The 21862-nt window shown below is 41.2% G+C and overlaps 1 protein-coding gene across 1 annotated transcript in view; it reads right to left on the minus strand.

The window, feature by feature from the left end:
- Positions 1-12401: 12401 nt before the first annotated feature.
- Positions 12402-21862, minus strand: part of LOC141571016 (uncharacterized) — a 40687-nt gene continuing 31226 nt past the window's right edge. Inside the window, exons 4-7 of the mRNA XM_074329497.1 lie at positions 16223-16343; positions 15582-16041; positions 13170-13293; positions 12402-13028 (exon numbers count right to left, since the gene is read on the minus strand). The gene's annotated coding sequence lies outside the window, so the exon portion shown is untranslated. The remainder of the gene's footprint in view (positions 13029-13169; positions 13294-15581; positions 16042-16222; positions 16344-21862) is intronic.

Here is a 21862-nt window from a genome sequence, read left to right on the forward strand (position 1 = left end):
ACAGCAGTGGCTCTGAAAGTTGCCATGCAGAGGAGGGCTTCTGGGTGCTGGCAATGTTCTGTTTCTTGATCTGTGTGCTAAGGTTACATGGGTGTGTTCAGTTTGTGAAAATTCACTGAGCTGTTCACTTATAAAAGATACACTGTTCTATATGTATGTTATACTTCAATAAAAACATTAAAAAGTGCAGAAAGTTAGAGTTGCACAAGAGCAGATTTCTGTCCTCTCTTCCTCCTATTCAGATGTAGGTGGTCTGTGTCCCTTACTTTGAGAAACACTGCCCAGAGCAATCTAGGGAACTACCATCAGGGAAAACTGCTAAGCAAGCTTCATTAACCCAGCATATTCGCAAAGGTGGACAAGTACAACCAAACAAGCAGTAATGCCTCATGCAGGGTGCACTGTGTTCTAGATGCTATACAAACACATTCTGCTGGTCTTCCTAACGCCCGTGGGAAGACAACATTGTCTCCATCTTACAGATGAGGCAAATGGCACCCATAGATAGGTAAGGCTGAGCGGAGAGTCCATGTCAGGGCTCTCAGGACCAAAGTCTGTATTATTTTCACAAGTGGCAGTTCTGGGCAGCCTGAAAAGGCAAGTAAGTCATAAGAACAGCCCGAGGGAGTGAGTGGACAGAGAAGGAACACAGGGCTCCTTGCCAAGGTAGTAGGTAGTTATTAAGGGCAGACTGCAAATAGGCACTGCTAGTCTTTTTAGAATCTTCTGGCGAGTAGAAGGCAGATTCTCAGAGGCAATGCCCTAAGGCTAAGCCCATGGGAACTCCAAGCACTTGGAGAGCATTCTGGACTATGTCCCAAACTTGGCTGAACTTCACAGTCACCTTGGGAAGGTTTGAAACATACAGGTTCACTGGCTCCACCCTAGAGATCCACATGTAGTACATTTGGGGTGAGGCCTGAAAAGTTCTTTAAAAACCTCCCCAGGTAATTCTCATGATCAGCTGGATTTGGGAGCCACTACCATAGACACGCTGGCCACATGAAAGAGTCAGCCTGGACTTAACCTCAGTGGTAGCTCATCACAAGCCAACAAGGTGAAAGCAAAGGGCCCATTACGGCATGTCCTCGCGCTGAATAGAAGCAACTAGATGGCAGGCCAAGAAACAAAGCAGAATGAAAGGAACCTGCTCTCATGAGACGGGAACTTGCGAGTGGCGTAGGCCTGAAAATAAAAGGCCTCCACCTGTTATGTCCCAGGCATTACACTTGAACTAGAGTTCCTTCCTCTAGCCTTTTCATAAGGAGTGCATCTTAAAGGTTATTTTTCTTAGGTATTATAAAAATAAAACATAAATAGTAAAGCAATTTAATAGCTCAGATCACAATCTGAACACCTTGGTCTAGGCTGTTGTTAGTTTAGATGTTTGAGAATTTTGAACAGAACAAAAACGGACTTTGCAAAATTTAAGGAGATAGTATTGCAAAGGTAACAAGATCCAAAGGCACCTTTCCCCACCAGCATCCGCCCGAACTGGTTTATTCTAGATTTAAACTATGACCTTGAACAACCCAGACTTCCATTTGACCCCGTTTATTTACTGGTGAAAGTACAGAGGTGATTATGTACAGTCAATAACTTCCCTATCTCATCTGTCAACGAGAATAAATAGCTAAAACTGATAAGTTAATAAAGTGCTTTTTTTTATTGCAGAGTTAATAACTTACTCTAAAGTAGACTTTAATTACTAGATCTTGCTAACAACTGACATATGAATTAATTAGCTTAAATCCTTGCCAAGTTTAATTTCCATACAAGTTTAAAGGAGAACTGCATAGCACTCAAACCTAGAGGAAATATTAATGATATAAATGATAGAACACAATTAAATCTATTATTCATCAGTATAAATGGGAACAAAGTACAGTGAGCAGTAAAATAAGCCTAGAATCGAAGCTAATTGGATTTACAAAAACCATCTCAACCAAAAACATGTTCTCAGCCTAAGCCCTTGTCTCTTTTGAGGAAACAACTTGTGTGTCGCATGTGGAGGATTATAGTCCCATGTGTTAGTTCTTTCTCCATGTGCAAGTGGGGAAAGAGATCTTTTAGCCGAGAAATACATTGTGGGCCCAAACACTACAGAGATAACCAATCACGAATTTTATAAAGTTAACATTACTCTTTTGCATAAAAAGAAAAAAAAATTTGGACAAACAAGAGAATTAGAACACATACCCAGGCGTTAAGATTTTTTTGTGTATTTAGTTTCTCAGTTTATTTAGATTTCTGTTCCCTGTGTGAGTGAAATGCCTCTAAAGGGAAAGAGTGCTTTTAGCTGCAAGTAGAATTTTCCTAAATGGCTCTCAGAGAAGAAAACAATTGTAAAAGTAGCTTTGATTCTGAAGTTTTTGATGTAAAAGTCATAGTTACGTGAGATATGACCTATTACTTATCTTGTTAGAAAAGAAATTATAGATATCAGGAAAGAGATATTTTAAAAACTCATACAACCTCACACTTATGGTCAATTGATTTTTGAAAAGGGTTCCAAGATAATCCAATGGTGGAAAATAGTCATTTCAACAATGGTTTGGGACAACTGGATATCACATGCCCAAGGATAAAGTTGGACCTTTACCTCACACCAAATATAAAAATTAACACAAAATGGAATAAAGACCTAAATGTAAGAGCTAAAACTATAAAAGTTTAGAAGAAAACATAGGCATAAATCTTTGTGACCTAAGATTATGATCTTTGTGACTTTAGTCAATGATCTGCTTGGATATGACACCAAAAGCATGAGGAACAAAAGAAAACATAAACAAATTTGACTTCATCAGAATCAAAACTTTTTTGTTTCCAAGGACACCAGCAAGAAAGCTATAGAATGGGAGAAAATATTTGCAAATCAAATGTCTGATACTAGATTTGTGTCTAGAATACATAAAGAACTTTTATAGCTCAATAATGAAAAGACAAATAACCCAATTTAAAGATGGGTAATGGATTTGCACAGACATTTCTGCAAAGAAGATAATACAAATGGCCAATAAGCACATGAAAAGATATGCACAGCATCATTAGCATTCAGGGGAATGGTAATCAAACCACAATGAGATACCACTTCACACCCACTAAGATGGCTAGAGTGAAAAATACAGATAATAACAAGTGTTGGCAAGGAAGTGGAGAAATTGGAACTTTCATTCATTGTTCGTGAGAATGTAAAATGGCGCAACCATTTAGGAAAACAGCCTGGCAGTTTCTCAAACGGCTAAACACAGAGTCACAATACGATTTAACCATTTTCCATTTTAGGTATACAACCCAAAAAAAATGAAAACATATGTCCACACAAAAACTTGTATACAAATGTTCATAGCAGCATTATTCATGACATCTAAAAAGTGGAAACAGCATAAATTCCATCAACTGATGCATGGATAAATACAATGTGTTACATCCATACAATGAAATATTACTCGACAGTAAAAATTACTGATACATGCGAAAACATGGATGACCCTTGGAAACATTAATGCTAAATGAAAGAAGCCAGTCACAAAGGACCACATAAGATTCCATTTATATGTAATGTCTGGAGTAGGCAAATCTACAGAGATAGGAAATAGATTAGTGGTTGTCTAAGGCTGGGGCAGGGGGTATTGGGAAATTGGGAGTGATTGATAAACACAGGGACAGGGTTTCTCTTTTGGGTATGATGAAAATGTTCTAAAATTCACTGTGTGATGACTGCACATACCTGTAAATATACTAAAAACCACTGAGTTTTATACTTTGGATGAATTGTATGGTATATGAATTATATCTCAGTAAAGCTGCTTATTGAAAAAAAAGTAGAAGAGACATTTTTTTTCACATCCAAATAAGTTATTTAAGATCCAGTGCATGATTCTTTATGCTTTTTTCTTTCTCCGCCAAGCCAATCAATCATAGGAGCACATATGGAAAGGAAGGCGCTATAAGACCAAAGCAGCTTAAATAGGGAGAAAACACAAGAAAGAAAACTGTTCTGGAGAGTCACCCAGACCTACAGCTGACTTTGAGTGAAAGAGAAATAAAATTCTGTGTTTGAAAAAAAACAAACTGCACCTCATCTGGATTTTAAAGTTGAAAGAAGATTTAGAGATCATTTACCTAGTCTAGGGATTCTCAGCTCCTTAGTATTATTGATATTTTGGGTTGGATAATTCTCTGTCGTGGGGAGCTGTCCTAAGCACTCACTGTAGGAAGCTTAGCAGAATGCCTGTTAGCTCCCAGTTGTGATAAACAAAAATGTCTCTAGACTTCGCCAAACGTCCCCTGGGGGTGGCAGCTAGGGGTGGGGCAAAATCCCTGTTCCCCTTGCCTGTGGAGAACAACTGACTTAGTCTAACATTTCCCAAAGAGTGTTCCTTAGATTATTAGTTTTGCCCATTGATGCAGAAGAAAAGGGTTTCAGAGTTTAGTAAGTTTGGAAACCAGTAAGCTAAATGATTTGTTGGCAGATTGCAAACTACTATTAGGAAGGTCCTAGCACAGACTCTCCCAAGAGGTCACCTCCCATTCTGAGATCCAAGATGTAGTAAGAGGGTGTGTCAAGGTAAAAATGGAGCGATATGAGCTGGCAGAGCAGGCATGTAAAGCAATCCGGAGGCTCGCTCCCCTCTCTCCTCTGTAGTTTAATGACTGTGCACTTTCAGCTTTACCTGATTCTACTCCTCTGATTAAGTTCTGATAATGAAGCAATGAAGATACAGTGCACGGATTTGCAGAGCAGGCCTCAAATCTAGCCTTAGTCAGACTGAATGTGTCAGTGAGCATCTGGAACATAAGAAAAAGATGTGATAGCTTCTCAGGATCAAAAAGGATACGTGAAAGCTCTGTTCCAGCGTCTGCTTATCTGACAGGGCTTATACTTAAGGCCCAGCTGTGGACCCCGAATGTCATAGCAGGATAAAAATGTTCACAGATTCTTTTAGGAAATTCAACTTAAATATCAAAATTAGTAAAACAGGGAAACACACTCTATCAAAGGACATTCAAAGATATTAACAACTGGAGAAAGGGCTTAGGCTACCAAAACTTTTTAGAAATCCAAACAGAAATTTTAATGGATTTTTATTTTTTACCATCTTGGGATACAGTTTGGGTCTAACTATATGTCAAATAAACTCAGAATAATAATTTCGAAGAGCTTCACAACAGGTAAAGAATACATGGCGGGAGCCAGGGCTGCCTCAACCGAGGGACCAAGGGCAAGAGTCAAATGGAAGCCTGCATTCCACCTGTGTAACTATGTAAAGTTACAAATAAAATATGTCCTATTCTCCTAACTTGATAACTCGATCTTCCTGACGACCTGAAGACCAAGTATGAATGTGGAATTCTTAGAGTCCTTGGAGTTCTGCACCCGGATGTGGAGTGTGAGGGGGGCTGCAGCCTAGGCAGAAGCTGCGCCCGTTCTCTTCCCAGCCCCGGCTCTGACTGAGAAGGACCTCACATGCACGAGTGCGATGCCCCAGCCCACACGTCCATGCTCTGTGCCCACCTCCCAGGCTCCCCTTGGCCATCGTCAGGCAGAGGCATGCACACACTAGTGGCACAGTCTGCCCTTGGGAAGACAGGGCTGGGGAAGACGTGGAGGCAGGCCTTGGAAGTGGACTTGGGGACTCTGGGCAAGGGGCTCGGAGGTGGTCCCAGGTATCCAGCGCGTGGTCTGGAAGGGAGGATATGGGTTCTGAGTGGGCGCATCCTCTCGACCCCGTACCCTGTGGCGAGGGGCACAGAAGGAAGGGTCAGGCAGGGCCCTAAAAGCCGAAAAGACGGGATTAGGGGGAGCCACACATTCTGGAATGCGGTAAGCAGTCTAAAATGCATAATCCTGGCACGTAGCTCAGGCCTGCTGCAGCAGGAGAAGGGAGGCCAGACCAAACTTGTCCAGACGAGGAAGATGCATCATGCCTCACTTGCCCTGGAGGGTTCACAGAAGCTTATCAATGCTCAGCAAAGCCGAATAGCCCGACCTGGGAGAGTGCTGGATTTAAATGCCAGTTTAGTTAATGAGTTCAAGGGGCATTCACTTTATGGAGAAAATGTCTGCACGACTCTGGTGTTCATCCTCCTTGTTGAGACCCTGCCACCTCACCCGTCACTGTACTGCTAAGGACCCGTCAGCCCTTTCTTGCCGTCCTCTCAGCCTATTACCAGGTTGACAATTTCAGCAATAATCCTGATAGAGGCCCTCATTTCCTTGGGCCTTCATCCATTCCTGTCTTCCTAATCTTTAGACCTGAATGAAATTCGCCATGCAGTACTTTCTGTTTCTGCCCCAAGACAGGAGATATTGCTGGAGAAAATTAGAAATCTGATCCAAGCCCATGTCAGCTGGCTGAGTCCAGCTGAGTCCTCACTACTAAAAGTCAGTTCTCTAATTGTTCAGTCAAGGTAGGTGCCTTCCTACCACATTCCCCACGGCTCCTTTTCCAAATCTTTCCTACGTCTCTCAAGCCCCGATCCCACCTCCTGCACATATCACGTTCCCATCTTGCTTAATAGAAGAAATAAAAATCTACAATGTGAATCCCCTCTCTCTGCTCAGAGACAGTTAAACAAGACATTTCCTCTTCTCTTTCCCTCTCACTTCAGAGGAAAAAGGGAACCCTCTCCTTTCCAGTGTTTGTTTTCCTGTTGGGTCCTGGAGTCGGGGGATTCCTACTCCCTGCAAACATTGCATCATGCATGGTCCCTTCTTTGTTCTACATCTTCTGTTTCTTAGTAGGCTACTTTTCTTCCTTACTCTTCACTATATCGAAACATCCAATTTCTGGACCAATCTTCTACTCTTCTCTGCAATCTATCAGCACCATCCTGGCTCGCTTCTGGCACTGTTGAGCCTAGATGTCATTGTCCGTCACTTTGACCATGTCATAGCATCATCAATCCCCTTGGGGTCCTTCTGCCCCATCTTCCCAGCAAATCCCAAGTCTTGGATCAATCCATCACTCATTTTCTCAGCTCTTGCTATTCATAACCCAAGATATTAAAGAAAATCATACAGTTATGTCGACTAGTGCCAGTACCACTTTTGGTCTCTAATCTCAGATTCTCAAGAGGTAACAATCCTTACATTTGTCCTCCCTTGCTTAATACCCTCTCCTACTTCCCTTGTTAATAATTCTAATCCTATGGCACTCTTAATCCTTACTCTTTCACTCATTATCTTCTAACCAACCAACCTCCCTCCCTCCCTCCCTCCCTCCCTCCCTCCCTCCCTCCCTCCCTCCCTCCCTCCCTCTCCCTCCCTCCCTCTCTGCCTCGCTTCCTTCCTTTCTTTCACAGTCACCAATGCCTATATGCACCTTATATTTTTCTTTCCTTTCTCTTCTATCCCAGTCCATTCAGTAACCACATCTTGTTGCTCTTCCCTCCCAAACATCTCCTAAACCCACCCTCTCCTCTTCATTTTGTCATTTTCTTAACTGAGGCCTTTATCTCTGCCTGGCCTCATTCAATTGTCTCCCAAATGGTGTTCACTGATACTAGCCTTATCTCTTTCCAGTTCATCCTAGACAGTCCCTTCAGAGGGATACTTCCTTAGGGAAGGGAAGTAGAGGGGGTGTCGGAGGTGGGGGAGGAGGGAGCGACAAAAGAGAGGAAGACCCAAAGTTTGGAAGCCAAAGAGGGATATTAAAGGGAGAATAGAAATGCCTGTCATTTAAATCCCCTCCTCTGTTACTTCATTAAATCTTCAGTCAAATTTACATTGCTCACCTCTGCTTTGTGGAATTGATTTGCTTTTGGAGAAAAAATAAAGTACTGAGTTCTGCTTTAAAGCAAAAGACAGTACACAGGAGGCCAGGTAATATCTGGCTTGCGTGTTAGATTTTTCTTCATTCATTCATTTTTTTTTTTATTTAACAAATATTTATTGAGCACTGAGCATATGTCAGGCTAGGTGTTGGAGGGTGAACAGTGATCAAAGCAGAAATAGCCTTGCCTTAAAAGCATTTACAGTCTAGTGGGAGAGCAGACAAATCAAGCAAATTACAATATGAGAAGCGCTATGACATGAGGAGGTTTATGTGCCTAGAAAGGGGTGGGAGGGAGGGCAAAGGAAAGTTCCCCGGGGAGGTGGCCTTTCACCTGAGGCCGGAGGAATGTGCAGGAATTAGCCCGGTACAGGGAAAAGTTGGAGAAAATGTTCTAGGAATGTGAGAAAGTCCAGAGGCAAGAGAGACCATGGTGAGCGCATGGAACTGAAAGAAGAGGGGAAACTGCAGGAAATGAGGCAGGAGTGGTAAACTGGAGACACATCTTAACTTGTTAGTTTAAAAGTTTAGACTTTATCCTAAGGGCAATGGGAAGCGACAGGCAGGCTTTAAGCAATGAATGACCTGATCAGATTTATGATTTTGACACAACATGTGACAGGATGATACGTGAAGTATTAATGGAATGTACTCTCTCCATTCATCTCTCTCCTTGGGCTCTCGGCTGCCAACCTGCACACTGGCACCCCCACCAACACACACACACACACACACACACACACACACACACACACCCCGCCAGACTCTTTTGTCAGTAGAGTGGAAAGCACATTCATTATTGTGAAGATAGTCTGTTGCTGAGAGAGACTGGGACTCCACCTTACAAAATTCAAATACAATTTTAACTCAGAGATTAAATTGATGAAATCAAACAATTCACACAAATGTGTAAATGTGAATTGTGCATTTCCCCTCTGTGCTGAGAGGGAGAAGCAATGACCTGACTGAGACAAAGACGTGCTCGACGATAGAGAGATGTTCCTGAATCGCTCGCTGTGGATGCAGGGGACGCGGCTGCCCCTCAGAGAGATGAAGCCACATGACGACTGCTAACCCATCACCACCTATAAGAGCCAGCAGGGCCCCCAAATCAAGAGACCTGTGTTGGGAGGACAGACAAGGACGGCACTAGCAGCTCCTGCCAACATTAGGACCAGCCCAATGAGACTAGACAGAGGGCTCCCTCTCCATCACAACACGCAGCCAACCACACATGGACTTCCAGCCTCTTCTCCACTTCCCTTGGCGGCCAGCTCAAGGAGAACCAAGAGTAAGAGACAGGAAGAGGGGAGGGAAGGTCTGGAATGGAATTCTGAACTGAAATACTTATGTAATCTCAGTTTCAGATGAATCACTGAATTCACTTGAGAATCGAGAATAAGTTGTCTGTCAGGAAGAAGGCTGGAGGTTCAGACTCAGAAATCAATTTACTCTAGGAAAAACTGCTCCATTTTTGCATACCTGAGTGTTTGGGGACCCTTGTACCTGTGAGGTTTCTCGCTTGTTACAATGACACAGCAACTGTGTGGGGAAATGCCTTTTTTTTTTTCCATTTGGGGGAATCGTTTGAGAGAAAGAATGAGACCAGGAAGACCAGGGGTTTAGGTAAGACGCGATGGTAGCAGAGAGAGGAGATAAGCAAAAGGACAGGAGAAGCAGAATCAAGAATTCATAGGGTGACCAGGGGTCTCAGTTGGTTAGAGCGCGAACTCTGAACAACAGGGTTGCCGGTTCAATTCCCACAGGGGCCAGTGAGCTGCGCCCTCCACAACTACATTGAAGACAACGAGCTGCCTCTGAGTTTCGGGAGGGGCAGCCAGATGGCTCAGTTGGTTAGAGCGCAAGCTCTCAACAACAAGGTTGCTGGTTCAATTCCTGCATGGGATAGTGGGCTGCGCCCCCCTGCAACTAAAGATTGAAAATGGCGACTGGACTTGGAGCTGAGCTGCGCCCTCCACAACTAGATTGAAGGACAAAGACTTGGAGCTGATGGGCCCTGGAGAAACACACTGTTCCCCAATAAAAAATTAAAAATAAATAAATAATTACTTCATAGTAATGTGATTGGATGTGAAAGATGACAGAAACAAAGCAGTCAGGGACAAGACACAAGTTGTTTCCGGCTGCATCAGCGTGTCGATGGTAGTGCTCGGCCCTCATTAGGGGAAATTCAGGAAGAGGTGTGGGTTTGAAGAGCACATGAGTTCAGTTTCAGTTTAAGACACCTATGGAACCCATAGGCAGAACTGACTAAAAGGTAGCTCTCTGGGTCTGAAGCTTCAGAAGCTTCAGAGAAAGGTCTGGGTAGAGAGAAACATCTGGGAGCATGTAGATGGTGACATAAATGCCCAGGAAAGAGAGAATATTAAGGACATATCAAATGTTGCATAAGTTCAAATAAAGAGAGAACTGAAAAGCGTCTCTTGAATTTAGCTACATGGAGATCACCAGTTACCTTGGAGGAAGCAATGTTGGAGAGGGTGTGGGAAGTGACGAAGTTAAAACAGTGAGTGGAGATAACTTTTCCGAGAAGTTTAGCTGGCAAGGGGAGAGAGAGCTGTAGATGGAGAGGAATGTGACTTTTTTTTAACCTGAGAAGGAAGGAGCCAGTAGAGAGGAAGAGCTTGAATAGACAAGAGTCAGGAGGAATTACGGAGAGTGAGGTCAATGAAAAGTCAGGAGCAGATGGGATCCAGAGCACAGGTCAAGAGATGGGCGTTAGATGGGGGCAGGGCCATCTTTCATAATAAGAGGCAAGGTGGGTAAAAATGCAAGTAAGCTTATAGGTTGGCATGGAAAACTGAGGCTGCTCATACCCCATAATTTCTATCACCTCCACCTTGTTAAGTGGGAAATAAAATCACCTACAGAGAATGATAGAATGAGAAATAAAACCACTTACAGAGAATGGTAGAGAGAACAAACATAGGGGTTTGGAAAGAGAGAATTCCTGAAATAGCCGCTCTGGAGATTGGAAAGAAAGAGTAAGTAGGTCAGGGAAATGTGGCAGGATGGCAGGCAGCACCGAGGCCCCACCTGAGGTGCTGAGCATATTAGGGCAGACCAACATGTATGACGGAGTGGTTTTCTCCAGCAGTCCAGGCAAAGAAGTGGCCGAGGCAGACAACGGGATTCAAGGTACATGTTCCAAGTTTTGTCAGGCAGATGAAACAGAAGAATGATGAAGAAATGGAGTTGAGGACACGAGTCAGAGGCTAACATTATGAAGCAATAACTCCTTCCTGGGTAGAGAAGGAAAAGGAGATGGCAAATGGATGATAGATAAGGCTAAAAAAGAAAACAGAAAGAGTAGAGGTCTTAGTAAGTTTGGAAAATCGACAGTGGAAACAAATGAGAAGAACTAGAGGAACAGAAAGTCACGGGTTGAGAGGTACCCATGGCTTGTGGTTTCTTGATGACAAAATCTGCGGGTGGCAGTGGGATTGGGTGATTGAAACAAAATGGAGAAGGTAATCAGAGATGGAATGAAGGAAATGAGAGGGCAAGCATGCCTCATGGATCTCCCAGATGTGCCAAGTTGTTGGCAGAATTGGCATGGAAAGGAATACTGTGGGTCCATTGCCAATGTTTTCAATAAATAAAAGACACAGACAGGCAGTCAGTAGACGACAGCTGGGGTACAGAGTGTGACACACTGGCGCTGTAGCCTGGGTCACAGAAGGCAGAGAACTGAGATCCACAGAAATGGCACAAAGAACCTGACTCAGCAGCCCCACTGGTCAGGGCTGCAGAGGAAGCAGTGTTTGCGGTGAAAGCCAGGTTCCTTAGGGCTAGAAAACGAGACCGTGCTTAGTGAAGAGACTGGGGGTATCAGCGACTTTGCTGATGATGGCATGGGATTCTTGAGGTCACGGAGGACAAGTTTAGGAGGACAGGGAGGAGTGGGAGGCTGAGTGAAGCAGGAGGCTAAGAGTTCATTACGGGATCACTCACTGAAAGGGCTTCCCTCTTGGACACACCTCAGGGACATGAAGGGTCTGAGGTGTGGTGGTTTTGGCAGCTGCAAAGATGCATGAGAATTACTGGCTCTGGCCTCTCAGGATTCATTGTTGTCCCAGGTGTGTCACGCCTCAATGACTCCTGGTCTCAGGAAGGAGTGAGCTGAGTCAAGCCCAGGGAAAGGCTCAGAGCCGAGGGCCGCCGGCCTGCAGCTCTGGCTCGTGTGGGATGGTATGTCCTTGAGACCCACACAGGCCAGGGGCTGGGTGATCCCAGCATCCCAGCTTCCTTCACTCCCTCATATTCCGCCTACCTCAGTGCCTCTCTGCCTGTTCATTTTTTAGGGCTTGATTTTGTCTCTGAATGTAGTCAGTAACCTTCGAGCACCAGGAGTTGCTTTGGGAAAGGCCGATAGCCAGACTCACCATAACATTAACTAATTCCAACCCAAGGAGTATCAAAGGCATTCCTTCAAGGAAAGATGTGATCTTTAGAGTCATTTCTTGGAACATTTGCTTTCATTGAGAGAGAGAGAGAGAGAGAGAGAGAGAGAGAGAGAGAGAGAGAGAATTTAAAAAGGATTCTGATATATTGCAAATTGATTTCCTCTTAAATATGACCCATAATCCACTTGGCCTGAGGTTGGTTTATTTAGTATGTTTATTTTCACTCCCCATGGTAGGTTTTTTAGTTTGCTTAAAAGGCAAAGGTCACACTTTAGCTTCTGCCCAGTTCATTACACATGAACAAATTCAGTGTTCTTTGAAGTGCTCTGGAGCCCTTGACGTGCCATCCGTTGAAGGGGCCAGCTTCCTGTGTGCTCCCTGTCAGCAGATGTTGTGGACATCTTGCTTGTAGGCTCCATTTTATTGTTTAATGAAGAGAGTCAATGATGCCACGAAAATTAAAGGTTTTAAAAAATCCTTAGTGGGGCTTTGATGTAAACTAACGATCTTCTAAGTGTGTTCCACTCCTTTGCTCTTGCATTATTAATTTAACCATAAGTTACATGTTTTTAATGAAGTGTTGCCTCCATGCTAACTTCCTAAGCTTCAGTGCAGGATCTGGTGACATGGTGATCACTTTACAGCAGGTTCAAAGCACTGGTTGACAAAAGGGTCAGTAAATAGCATCATTGTATATCTTACATGAATCCAATACGTACTGAAAACCAGGTGGCTTGGTGTTTGGCTGTATCAGATGCCCGGTGTAATGATGCAAATACCCATGCTTATACGGCACTCTGAACGACAGGAATATTGATGACATCTTTAAGATACAGAAAACACATCAGCATAGGAGAGACGCTGCTTAGTGGTCAGTTCCCTCATTCACTGATATCAGTTTGTCATTCTTTCCATCCCCACATAACTGATTAAATCTATTTGAAAAAAGTTTCAACCTTCTTACCTTAGGTTGTGTTCATTTTGAAAAAAGGAAGGGTGAGTTGGGGGCAGGCTGTTGATAGCTGTTTGCTGCTGCTGAAGCCAGCCGGCTCCAAGGTTTTCTGGGATTTTTCCATCTGTGTTGCCATCTAGAGAGAAGAATTAGAAACACACAAACATAAACTGGAAGTCCCAAGATGGAGTAGAGGGAAAATGGATACTGTATACTGATTTGTACAAAACTGTAACAAACATCAGTGAGGTCTGGTGGTGATAATTCTATGTTTTTAACCGCCCCGGCCCTCAATCCTTCCCAGATACAAAATAGGATTTGGATATCTGTTTATCGGTTTTTATGACAACATTCCAGGCATTGCTGGGGAGCCATTTCCTGGATTCAAACTGACCTCTTCTTACACAAGTAAAATTCAATTGTGTCAATGTCTGGGGCATCCAAAGTGGTGTCATTTTTCCATAGTTAAAACATTGCTGGAAATGCTCACGTTCTCAGTCTTGAAGAATTTATATATAAAATACAGTTTTTGTTTTGTTTCTTTCTTGTAATTTAACAAGGGGTCCTTTGAACACAGTGGGGCAGTTTCTTGAAGTCAGTGTGTTCCACAGAACCGACTAGTTTTGCAGGATATTTACAGGTAAAATATTGGTCAAACACATTTGGGGAATGCTAGGTAAAATAATTTTAAACAGTTTTCTTTAGTACAGTCAGGACTTCTGATAGCCTTTAATTCACCAATGCACACTGTGAACTTGCAAGAGATGAAAAGGCTGGGCAAAGTTTCCCAAACTTATTTGACCTTGAAACTCTTGGCTTTTCATAGAACTGGTGTGTGGATCAAACTTCAGGAAATATTACAACAGGGAAGGAAAGCTGGGCTATGCACGCACAGCATGTGCAAACACACCAGTCCTCCCCTAATCTGCCCTATATCTTCTCTCTGTGTCTAAATATTTTTGAAGCTTTGCTTTGGTTTGAGTAAAGATTGAGGAATTTAACTACTTTTTTTTCCCCTAGCAGGAATGTTATAAGAATAGGATTTGTTTGATAATTACTACTTCAAGGTAAAACAAAATAATTTTACCTATAACTTAGGCTAGATTTTCTCTCTGAGCTTACACGTCAAATAGAACATAAGATGGTCTTTTCACTTAGCACCTACTTAGCATGCTCTAATTCTGTACAAGCTACCATTGGGTATGGAGAACAGGGAGAGCTGAGTTAAACATGACTCTTGCCTTTGTCAAACCATTAAATAGATGGAGAGATAGATTTAGACGCAATTTACTAAAAGATCCTGTTAGAAAACAAAATTCAACTGAGTGTATTTAAAGATCAAATTGGCTTTGTTCAATGATTCATGGATTGGGCAGCATCCTGTCTAGCAAATAGAGAGATGCTCTGAGGAGTTGTATGGAATGAAAGGCTTTTTTATAGGCAGAAAAGAAGGAGGGATATGGAAAACAGCAAATAGTTTCAGGCAGTCGTCTTCCTTTAGGGGGTGAGAGAAGTCTAACAGGCGGATTACCTCACTAGTGCTGACGAGAAAATTCCAGACTGATCAATTAAGATTACATTCCTGGGAGAGGCTGAAATTGCAATTAGGTTTGGTATTAAGTCTCAGTTTGCTGATGGGGGCCTTAGCACAAGTTACTCCATTTTGGGTCTGTTGTCTCTTTTTAAGCAATCCCTGATACAGATAAATAATGGTCATACCAGAACTTTTCATCATAACTGAAATAACAGGACTTTGTTTCTGTGGAATAAGGCCATGCTCACCCATGGAAGAAAATAGCTTTAAAGTAAAGCTGTTGTAGTAGCAGCCATAGTTAGAGGATTTCACTTTATTTTTTAAATTAAAATGGCAATGGTCATGAATATTTTTCTGTATTAATTCTAGAAAATGACATTCTTAGTGAAACTAAGTGAACAATATTAATGCTTCTCTTTTGATAATTTTTCTGCACTTTAGGAAAAGGAATATATAATTCATACTTTTGACTCAAGAAGTAATGTCTCTGTTTAGGTATTAATAAGGATAACGATAAAACATCACCCCTCAAATGGGATACACATTATTTTCATTTTATAGAAGCAACTGGGTTTCAGAGAAGCAAATCAGTTTATTTTATAGCCTGTAAATGGTGGGGTTGGGATTCAATTCCAGTCCTGTCTGGCACCAAATCCGTATTACTTATTTCCCTTATGGTAGGGCAGAGTAATTTTAGAAAATGTTTGTTTACTCCCTTATTTCTATAACCTAAAAATATGACTTGCCAAAGTGAAATAGGAAAAAGTTTACGTGAGAGTGAAGAGAATTATACACACACATACACGGGAGACGGGAAGATTTATGAGAGCACAGACCATGGGATCATATCTGTTCTCTTTACCATACTAAACCCAGGGCTTGGTACATACCTGGCATGTAGGTCCTCAGTAAAGATTTGCTCAATGAAGTACACACAAATGATAATGCTTGGAGATAGGTGGTGGGCACACATGAATACTTCAATATCCTATTGTCTTTTTTTTTTTTCTGCAGTAGAATTCAGTTACGCATTTGTTAAGTCTTCTCTCTTCATAAAATGATAGGAATCTGGTCAAATCGCAGTTTCCACATTTGCAAATGTATTTTCCAGTCAAATCTCAATAATTAATCACATTGTGAGTCAACTTATGGATGATTGAGAACCTTCCCCTGCATTGTTGTTTGATCACTCTCTAACAAATTAAGTCCCTGAAAATGGATAAAAGAAGTAGGTTTGAAAGAAAACTAGACTTGGGGATGGCCGGTTAGCTCAGTTGGTTAGAGCGTGGTGCTAATGACACCAAGGTTACGGGTTCGATCCCTGCATGGGCCACGGTGAGCTGCACCCTCCTTAAAAAAAAAAAAAAAAAAAAAAAAGAAAAAGAAAGAAAGAAAATTAGACTTGAAGGCAAAGACTAAATATTTTTTATGTATGTATTCTTAGCACCCTGTTTCATAATAGATGCATAGTACATATTAGAAAAGAAAGAAGGGAAGGGAAGAAAAAAGAGTTAGAAATCTTGGATTTTACCTTTCAGTTGGCTATGTGAACTTGGGCCAATCATTTCTCCTTTTTGTTCCTCAGTTTTCTTATCTGGAAACCAGAGATGTTGACCAAGTTGACCCCTAAGGTTCCTCCAGATTCTAACTGCCTGTGGAAGAGACTGGGGTCATTCTGGTATAAAGACCACGTTTCATTGTGTCCACTAGGGGGTGCTGTGGTACTAGTGCAATGGCTACCATCTTCCAATTTACCCAATTCTGTTTTGATATTTTTTCCGTAGTTTACTCCCCTGAAAAACATTGCTACTTTTAGCTTTCAAACTCAAATTTATACTACAAAGTATAAGATTTAATTTGGTAATGAAAGTTGAATAAACCTAGAAATAATTTAGCTCAATGACTCACATAGCTTAGTGAGGAAATTAGAATCATAGAGCTGTTGGCATAGTAAAGTTATGAGACATTAAGATTGTTCTTGGGTCAAAGGAGGGCCTTGAAACTCTTTTAAAGGAAAATAAAATGGAACTAATTCCATCTACCCTAACAACAAAAACATAAACTTAAGAAGTGTGCCAAATCTACGTTGAGACAACCATATAACTACTCAGGAGTAAAAAAGTCTTAAATAAAGAAATATATCATGTTCTGGATGAGAAGACTCAACATTGTAAAAATTTTAAATTATTCCCCAAATGTATTCATAAATGTAATACAATTCCAATCAAAATCCCAATGGGATATTCATGGAAGCACATGAGGGAGATCTTATACTCACTGAGAAAAATTAAGCTGAGGAGAGCCAAAAAAAACTTTTTAACCTTTTGAGGAGAAGAAAATTTGAACCAATCAAATTTAAAAATAAATGATAAAATGGCTGAAATAAAAACAGTATGATAGTGGCCACAAAATAAACGAACAGACAGATCAGTAAAACAGAACACCGAGTCTAGAAGCAAACGCAAGTGTGGTGGGCTGGATGTGTGTGCGTATGTATGTGAGTGTGTTTGAGTGAGAGAGAGAGAGAGAGAGAGAGTGTGTGTGTGTGTGTGTGTGTGTGTGTGTGTCGGTTACCTAGCATCCCAGCACTTTTCCCAGTGTAGAAGCTGAAGAAGCTCAGATCCTCTCTCTTAGATAGCAAGGCCATCAGCGTATCACTGAGGTTTGTTTAGGGGGATTTTGACATTGAATCCAGAAGGAGGGGATGCAAAGGTAAGGGTCCAGCAAGTTATTTAGAGATAGTGGTGATGTCAATAATGGAGGAGAAGAGAATGCCCGGCGGTGGCAGTGTCACTGGAACCATTCTGCTTAGACTCTTCCTGTGACATCTCTTGCCCAAGTTCTGGCAGCATTCTAACCAGAGTGTTCCTCCGGAGGTCCTTGGCTGAGTTTTCTGTTGTCAGCCTCTTTTGGCTCCTCTTACCTGAACCTGGTTTTTAACTTTCCCATAGATTGTGTGAGATAGCTGGTGTTCTTCCAACGAATTCCATTCTGTGTAAGCTACCTGGAGTTGGTTTCTAATGCTTGCAACTACTAATCTTCACTTGCACAGAAGCTGGTAATGAGGAGTTGGTTATAAAGAACAGACTCTTAGGGAAATCAGGAGACTTTAGTTATTCAAACTACTCATGATGTTTGAAGATAATAAAGACCCAATTAATGTTGAGAGGTGGACTGTTCGGAACCCATGAACTGTTACAGTGAAACAGCTAAAGAAATGAATGCCTGGGAACATTAGGGCTACAGTGGCAGTGAAGATAAGACTGTGGAAGACTTCACTGTTGTTGCCACAGAGCAGTAAGAACGGTATGAGGAATTCAAGAGCTGTGTGCTGAGGTTACCCGCTTCAGTTGAAGATATTAACATGTGGAAATTTCTAGATTCTCACTTTAAACAAGAACTGAAACCCAAACTGTGAATTTGTTAAAAACAAAACAAAAACTCTTATAGCCCTAGAAATTAGATAGCTATAAGCCAGTATTTGTACTTGCTGACTTGCAAATTAGTTGAATTCAACTCCTTACCAGGGGTCTTATATGACCATATGTTAAGGTGCTGGTCCAAAAGGAGTTACGTCTTTAAAATGAAAGTGTTATATAGGGGAGGATTTGGAGAAGTTAGAGAACTCCCATCCCAACTCCACTGAGCCTTCCTCGCCAGCTGAAGCAGTATCTCCTTCAGCTTATGAGGCACTTTTTCCTTTGTTTGAAGATACTGAAGCACCCTAGTTTGAAGGAGTTACCTTATAGGAGGAGGAAGCCAATGCCCTGCTCTTACCTTGCACTATCTTTAGATCTTTAATTAGAGTCATATTCTACTACGCTTCACGAGGTCAACTACAAAGTGAAATTCAGGAAGAGTTAGTTCAAGTATCAAAGAAATTGAAGAGCTGTGCCAATTATAAGAATGCTGAGTGTGGAAGAGGAGGACACAATTTTAGACTGAACTGATTCTGCAAATTAGGCTTACAAGAGATTCTAGATTAACTGTTTTAGCTTGAGAAGCTGGTGATAATTCTTTGTTGTGCTAAAGGTTGATTGAAATCTGGACACAATGGTGGTGACTCACGCAAAAGGAAGTTGATATGCAAATCTTATTGGTAACATATAAAAGAACAAATTAAAAATTTTCAGGAGACAGGAATGCTGGAGTGGATTTATCATTTGTCACCTATCCACCCACCTCAAATGTAACTTTTAAAAAGGTCCAGAAGATGTTCTTCACTAAGACCTTGAGAATCAAATCTATAAGGAGAGGGTCAGTATATTTGAAAGTGCTTTGGACAATGTTCTCTGTAGACCAGGGATGATGGTGCAAGAGGCTAAAGTAGAACTTGGTTTATAGAGTTACAAGGGAATGGGGGGACCCCAGAGTGGCATGATCCAAGTAGCAGCATTTAACACTAGCATGTGGCTAACTTGAAAGGTAGTAGGATCAGTGTGAAAATCCAAATAGCCTCACCCATTGATTCATGGAGTCCCTATAATCAAAGTAGATGAGCCCAGTAAGGTCTTACTTGATTTATATATCAAACAAGCAAACAAACAAAAAACTTTCAGGTCTAAAAGAGAGGGACATTATCCAATTTCCAGATATGAATCAGTTCTCAGACATAGTTTAAGGAAGTTTGGGGACTCTTGAGGAAGTGCCTATTTGTATTTTTCTTCTGTCATGCAAAGGGATATGTAGCCATTTATTAGGATAACTGTGAATAATGCAACAGAAATAGTTTGGCTTTCACCTGGTAAGAACAACAGTACAGCTTCACCTTCTTGCCGCAGGATTATATCACCTTTAAGGCTCAGGATAATGATTAAAGCTTGCTTATCTCCTCATTACAGGACATCACATAAATTAATAAAGAAATTAATTTCATATGTTTCTTTTTACTTCTTTCTTAACATGACTACTAGAAAATTTTCAATTACATACATAGTTTGCTTTCTATTTCTCTCAATCAGTGCTGATTTAAGGAAACCAAATCAAACCGAGCAGAATTTGGCCAATGTTTCCTGTAGCTCATTAGAGTTGTTGGAACTATAAAGATGTCAGTTACTTCCCAGTCTATGAGGGGCTGAGATTTCACTTTTGGCAAAATCACAATTCACAAATTGGGATTTTGCAGTTTTCAAAAAATACTGGAATGGCAGTGAGCAAATCGGGATTGGGTCTAATTCTGTTTTTAACACATAACAAGTTACATTGATAGCACTTGATAATTTTGTTTTAGAAATCAAGTGGACAAAATGTGTTAGTTCCCCAGAAAAGGTATGGTGATGTGGACCTTCTGGTCAATGGCTTTGAACATAGAAATATTTACTTTGAAAATCTGAGCCTCGTATCACCTATCATGTTCTTTTCAATTTAATTTAAAATTGTAATTCCTTTACCTCTAAGGTGGAGGAAAGCAAAGTAGACAATGAGTTGATGGTATTCTTTCTGAGGTGTGATATACAAAATTTTCGGTTTGGCTATAATTATTATTTTAATTACATTCATTACGTCAAAGGTGTCTACCAGATCAATACATACCAGCATGACAAAACCAAAATAATGTTTTTCTTATCAGAGACCAAGTAGGAATCCTATTTCTAGAATTTAATGATTTCCTTGGCCTTCTAATTGTGGGGGAATTCCAATCAAGTACAAGCAACCTGCCAAGATACAATCATATTGTAGTTGTCTTTGAAATGATAGAGACTGAGGGCTACATGGACGCGTAGCACCCATACCTGCTAAAATGGACCATAAACATCAGTGGTGATGAGCAGTTAAATTAGTGTCTTCTCACATCTGTTCCTCCTCCTTCCCCTGTTTTGATGGTATCACCATATTCACCGTCCTTCTACATTTTCTCACTTTCATTCCCTGTGTCCAAGTGCTCATTAGGTAGTGTCAAGTCTAATTTTGAAATGTCTCTTGAAGCCTTCTGTCTCTCAACCATTTTCAGGATAACTTTCCTACGTAGGTGAGTCCTTTATCAATTAGATCTTGGATACCTGAAATAGCCTGTGAGTGAGTGATTAGGTCTCCAGAATGAGGACCTATTAAACTGTTTCCAACTTTTTTCCCATTTAAAGTTACACATTGCCACCAGAGTTACCTATCCAAATATCCTAAAGATCCAAACATATCAGTTCTCTGCTTGAAAACTTTCCAGCTTGATCCCCTCTACCTACAAGATAACATCCAAACTCCTTAACATGACATTTAAGACCCTGTATGTTCTAATCTCAATTTACCTTTCCAGATTTATGTTCTGCCTTCTCCCACAACGTACCAGACTATGAATATCTAAGTTTTAAAAAAAATCACGTCATCTAAAATCCATTAACATTCTGAATTTCTTTTTTATTGCTAATAGTGGGGGAACTGAGAGGATTTGTGTATGATACAATAAAATAGACATTAATCAAATATAAATCTATTACTTATGGGAAATGTATTATATGCATTTCCTTTTGTCAGTGAAGTGGAAATTCTTTTGATAGCAAGTGACAGAAATCTAATTTGAATTACCTTTGGCATAGAAATTATTGGCTTGTGGATTCCAGGGAAGAGTTAAAAAAACAGCCTAAGAGATGGGCAGGGCTGCAGTTGGGCCTCAGAACAACTTCAGAAACACCACTGCCATCAAAATTCCCTTTGACAGTTGACTAGGCTCCTGTCTGCACACCAGCTTTATCTGCTCTCACTGCAGACAGGATTTCCCCACAAAGCAGAAAACATGGACACAGACAGCATTTTGGGTCAGTGTCCTTTAATAGCTATGTTCTTACTCTCTTTCTTAATTCCAGTTTGAAAAATCCAGAGGAAAGCCTCTGATTGTACCAGCTATGCCAGGTACCTATCCTTGGATCCATCAGGTGTGATGGGGGCGGGGAGGGGTGTCATGTAAGCACAGGACAGTTCTGCCTATAGCTGTGTGGGTGGTAGCGGGTGAGGAGGATACCAGTTCTTAGGAAAGAGGTGTTAGGGAAGGCAGCATCACTGACATCCACTATAGTAATTCTTAAGTAACTTTAGTGATATTAAATCAAAACAGCTGAAAATAGTATAGTTAATTATATTTAATTTCAATTATAATTAATTGATCCAGGCCTACTAACACTATAGCTGGCTCCACAATAGACTTTTAGACCTGCTTGCCTAACAAATTTGCACTCACAAT

This window comes from Rhinolophus sinicus, linkage group LG01 (genome assembly GCF_036562045.2).
Source record: "Rhinolophus sinicus isolate RSC01 linkage group LG01, ASM3656204v1, whole genome shotgun sequence".
NCBI classification, from domain to species: Eukaryota; Metazoa; Chordata; class Mammalia; order Chiroptera; family Rhinolophidae; genus Rhinolophus; species Rhinolophus sinicus.